Source organism: Penaeus chinensis, chromosome 17, assembly GCF_019202785.1.
Source record: "Penaeus chinensis breed Huanghai No. 1 chromosome 17, ASM1920278v2, whole genome shotgun sequence".
Classification (NCBI taxonomy): Eukaryota; Metazoa; Arthropoda; class Malacostraca; order Decapoda; family Penaeidae; genus Penaeus; species Penaeus chinensis.
The window spans coordinates 20,967,306-20,972,305 of NC_061835.1; positions in this window are offsets into that span (position 1 = coordinate 20,967,306).

A 5,000-nucleotide genomic window follows, 5' to 3' on the forward strand; every position below is an offset into this window, starting at 1 on the left:
TCCGTAGACATGACCTTCCCTTAAATGTTTACATAGGTGGGGAATCCCTACCTGTCCGACCATACCAACCTCCTCCTCGTCAGTGCCAAAATTGTTGGCATTTTGGACATCCTGCCAAACATTGCCGTTCCACAGCCAGATGCCCGATATGTGCCCAACCTGGCCATACTCGATCAAATTGCTCTGCACAATCACGCACATGTGCAAACTGTGACGGCCCCCATAATGTATTTTATAGAGGCTGCCCCACCTACAAATTTGAGTCTGAGGTAGCAACTCTCAGATTCAGACTTGGACTCACTCTACGTGAAGCCAGACAGGAAGCACGTTGACAAGGCTTTTCTCTTACCCCCTACTCCAGTAATGTCGCTCACTCTGCCAATTCCCATACCTCCCAAGCTCCTACACCCTGTCCTAAACCTAACCCCCCTTCATCTAAATTCCCCTCTTCTACCTCCTACCTTCCCCAGTCAAACTCTTTTGCCATCCTTAACCCAGACACTCCAATCTCTACCCAATCAAATTATTTTGCTATCCTAAATCCAGACACCCCAATCTCTACTACAGCCCCAACACCTTCCCCTCTCCCTCCCCGCACTACCCGCAGCAGACAGAATAAACGTTCCACCCCCTCTTCCCCTACCTCACAATCACCTCCACCTTCCTTTGCCCCTATTTATCAGACACCAGACTTATCTTCCCCCCCTCACAAGAAAACCTTTATCTCACATAACTCTACAACCAACCCCATTACAGAAACTCTTGAAAATATCCAGAACTACATAATAGAATCCCAAACTGATACTCATCCACCTTCAAATTCTACAATTCCCGCTCCCTCCACACTCAAAGTGACTGCCGATATCCATCCTCCTCCTACTCATATTCTCCCTACACCCAATCCTCCTACCACATCCCAACAACCCCCCCCCCCCCCGACTCCACCCCTACCTGTATTAACCCTCCCACCATCCCCTCTATCCCTTCCACTCCCTCCTGGATACACACGTGAATCCCTCATGTCACAAATACCCTCTTCCCCAGACCCTCTACCTCCCGACACCCCTCCTGATACAACTCCACCTCCCCATTCTTTATCCCACCCTCTAGAACCTTCCCCTTCAAATTCTCCAACAAACACTGCAATCTTTGCCACTAAATCAACGAGAGTATAACAATCCTTCATTGGAACATTCGCGGTTTCCGCTCTCACAGACCTGACCTCCGACATATCCTCTCCTCTTATAACCCATCCATTATATGCCTCCAAGAAACTTTTCTTACACAATCTCCAATACCAATACCTAATTACCATTTTTGTTTCTTCCCCACACTCCCTTTATGTCTCGTCTATACTTATTAACCAAAAAACACCTTATGTCATACCTCCCTTTCAAACCACTGTCCCTTGTACAAGTATTCGTATCTTCCTTCGCCGCTGGATCACAGTGATTTCAGTCTACTTCTCCCCTTCCCACCCCATTAACTGTGTTGCTTTTGAAAACCTAATTTCCCAACTTCAATCACCTTTCCTCATAGTAGGTGATTTTAACTGCCGCCACACTCTTTGGGGTGATTCTATCACCAACACCCGTGGCCGAGCTCTAGAGCGCTTCCTATCCACAGCTGATCTTATTATTCTAAATACAGATCGCCCCACACACTTTGATACACGCACGCAGTCTTTTTCATGCATTGATTTCTCTCTATGCTCCCCTTCTCTTCATTTAGATTTCCACTGGTCAGTTCTAGACCACTTTCCCTATAGCGACCACTTTCCAGTTCTCCTTTCTCCAACTTCATATGTACCACTTCCCAACTCCCCACGCTGGTGCTTTGATAGAGCTGACTGGCATACTTTCACTTCACTCTCTACTATTCATACTCCTCCATCATCCCTCTCATCCGTATCAGAAATGATACAATTTTTCATAACTACAGTCCTAAGAGCTGCCCATACAGCTATCCCTCGAACCTCAAGACCCTATACCTACAAATGTGTTCCATGGTGGAATTCTGATTGCACTAAAGCGCTTCGCTTAAAACGTGCAGCCTGGAACAGTTACCGCTACAAACGAGGTACCCCTCATCCACCATCAGCTCTTATCTCCTTTAAAAGAGCATCTGCCTGTTTTCGTCGTACAATCCGAAATAGTAAAACCAATAGCTGGCGAAATTATGTTTCCTCAATTACATCCTCTACATCTATCTCAAATGTTTGGCGCCGGATACATAAACTATCAGGCAAACATCCCCCCCCATCCAACCCCCGTCCTCCATATTCGAGATACCCTCATCTCTGATCCTCCCGAAGTCGCTAATGAACAAGTGACTATTTCAGCCAGGTCAGTAGTGGCTCTCACCTTTCTCCACACTTCTCTTCTATTAAAACCATCAAGGAACGTACCCCCATTATCTTCACCCTATCCTCTGCTGAGTCCTATAATACTCCCTTTTCTTCCTCTGAACTCAATGCTGCCCTAAAATCGTGCCGCAACACTCATGAAGGCCCTGACGGTATCCACTACCGTATGCTCCGACAACTCCCATCTTCCTAATTATCCTTCCTATTAACAACTTACAACCACATATGGACATCAGGAAATTCTCCTTCTCATTGGCGAGAAGCTCTTATCCTCCCTTTCCTAAAACCCAATAAATCGGGTACCCTCCCTCAAGACTATCGCCCCATCGCACTAACTAGCTGCTTATGCAAACTACTAGAGCGAATGGTTAACTTCCGCTTAATGTGGTATCTTGAATCCCACAATCTTATCTCACCTTCCCAGTTTGGTTTTCGCCGTGCCCGAAGCACAGCTGACCCCCTTGCTCATTTTGAGACATATATTACATCCGCATTTGCACGCCATGAATCCGTACTAGCTATGTTTTTTTACCTTGAAAAAGCATATGATACGACATGGAGGTACCATATTCTCCAACAATTGTCCTCTCTAGGCATATGTGGAAATATGGGTGTCTTCATAAAGTCTTTCCTCTCCCAACGCACTTTCCAGGGCAAAATTGCCTCTGCCACATCATCTTTCTTTCCTCAAATTGAAGGTGTCCCACAAGGCAGTGTGCTTAGTACCACCTTATTCCTTCTTGCTGTAAATGACATTGCCTCAGTTCTACCACCAGGAGCCCGGTCATCACTATATGTTGATGATTTAACCATCTATGCGTCTGGCAAATCCATACCAAATCTCTACCAATTTCTTCAATCTGCAATATCATCAGTTTCCTTCTGGGCCACAAACCATGGCTTCCGCTTTTCTACCTCCAAATCTTTCTCCATTCTTTTCTATCGCACACGTGTAGGTCCTCTACCTTCACTCTTCTTATATGACACTCCACTTCAACACCATTCCTCTGGTAAATTCTTAGGCGTCATTTTTGACTCCAAACTATCATGGCGAGACCATATTCTTTACATCAAAGAAAAAGCTCGTCGCCGTCTCCGAATTTTACAAACCCTATCCCATTTATCCTGGGGCTCAGATCGAAAAACTCTCCTTGCTCACCTTGATACAATCCACCACTGTGGTCTTCGCTTAGCCCTAGGTGCCTTCCGCTCCTCTCCAGTTGAGAGCCTGTACACTGAATCAGGCATACCATCTCTCTCTCGACGCCGTGCCCTCCTCTCTCTCCGATGTTATGCTCGATTCCACCAACTTCCCCTCACTAAACTAACTATCCCACGATCCCTACTTCCTACCTTTGCTTCTTCTCCACGATTACCTACTCCTTTCTCCACTCGCATGGATACCCTCCTCTCCCATTCCCCTTTTCCCCATCTCCGACCCCTCCCGTTATCTGTCCATTCAGTCCCTCCATGGCTTATACCTTGCCCCCATATTTGCTCCTCTGTCTACTCTGACCCACCAAAATCCAATATCCCTCCTACTGTCCTTCTCACCCATTTCCTTGACCATGCCTCCACTCATTCCTCCAGTATTCCCGTCTACACAGACGGCTCCAAAACCACCTCCGGTGCTGGTTTTGCAGTAATCTTCCCAACTCGTACTTTCAAATACCCCCTCCCTCCTGAATCCAGTGTCCTTACTACAGAACTGTATGCACTCCTTTTTGCCTTAAAACACATATACTCACTACCCTCTTCCTCTTATACAATTTTTACTGACTCCCGTAACTCATTAACTCTCAGAAAGTCAATACACACGACCAACCCCATTGTTCGTAAGATCCAGAACTGGTTGTGCTACCTGTCCACACGTCATAAAACAATCAAATTTTGCTGGGTACCCAGCCATGTTGGAATCCCCGGCAATGAATAGGCAGATACTCTAGCACGCTACGCTGCTATGTCCACATCATACCAACCACGTTTCTCACATATCCCAGCCACGGATTATTACCCACACTTTAAGACCTTCTAGTATAATCGATGGCAATCTTTTTGGTCAAGTCTCCACACTAATCAATTACATACTGTAAAACTGTCAATCCTGGTCAGCTCCATTCCATCGGAACAGACGTTGGGAGACGGCTCTCGCCCGCTTACGCATTGGCCACACCCGTCTAACATACTCCTATCTGATGTCACAATCCGATCCACCCCTATGTCCCTTATGTAATGTTTCTCTTTCAGTCCCACTTATTCTATTGTCATGCCCACTTTTTTAAGCAGCCCGTACCTCTACTTTCTCCCACCTATCCTCCCTACATAGACATCCCAACTTATCAGACATCCTTACAGAATCTCAAACTTTCTGCTTTGACAACCTGTTTTTCTTCCTCAAACGCATATGTATCCTTCACTTGATCTAATCCTTTACATTACCTCATCCGACCCTAACCCATTCACTTACCAATCCTTTAACCCAGCTTTAACAACTAATCACTAACCCAAACACCCTTCACTAACATTAACTATAGTGCTACATGACCTTAGATGTCTAGCACATTTATTTTGCCTTTAACCATTAACCATTAACCATTATATATATATATATATATATATATATATATTGTACACA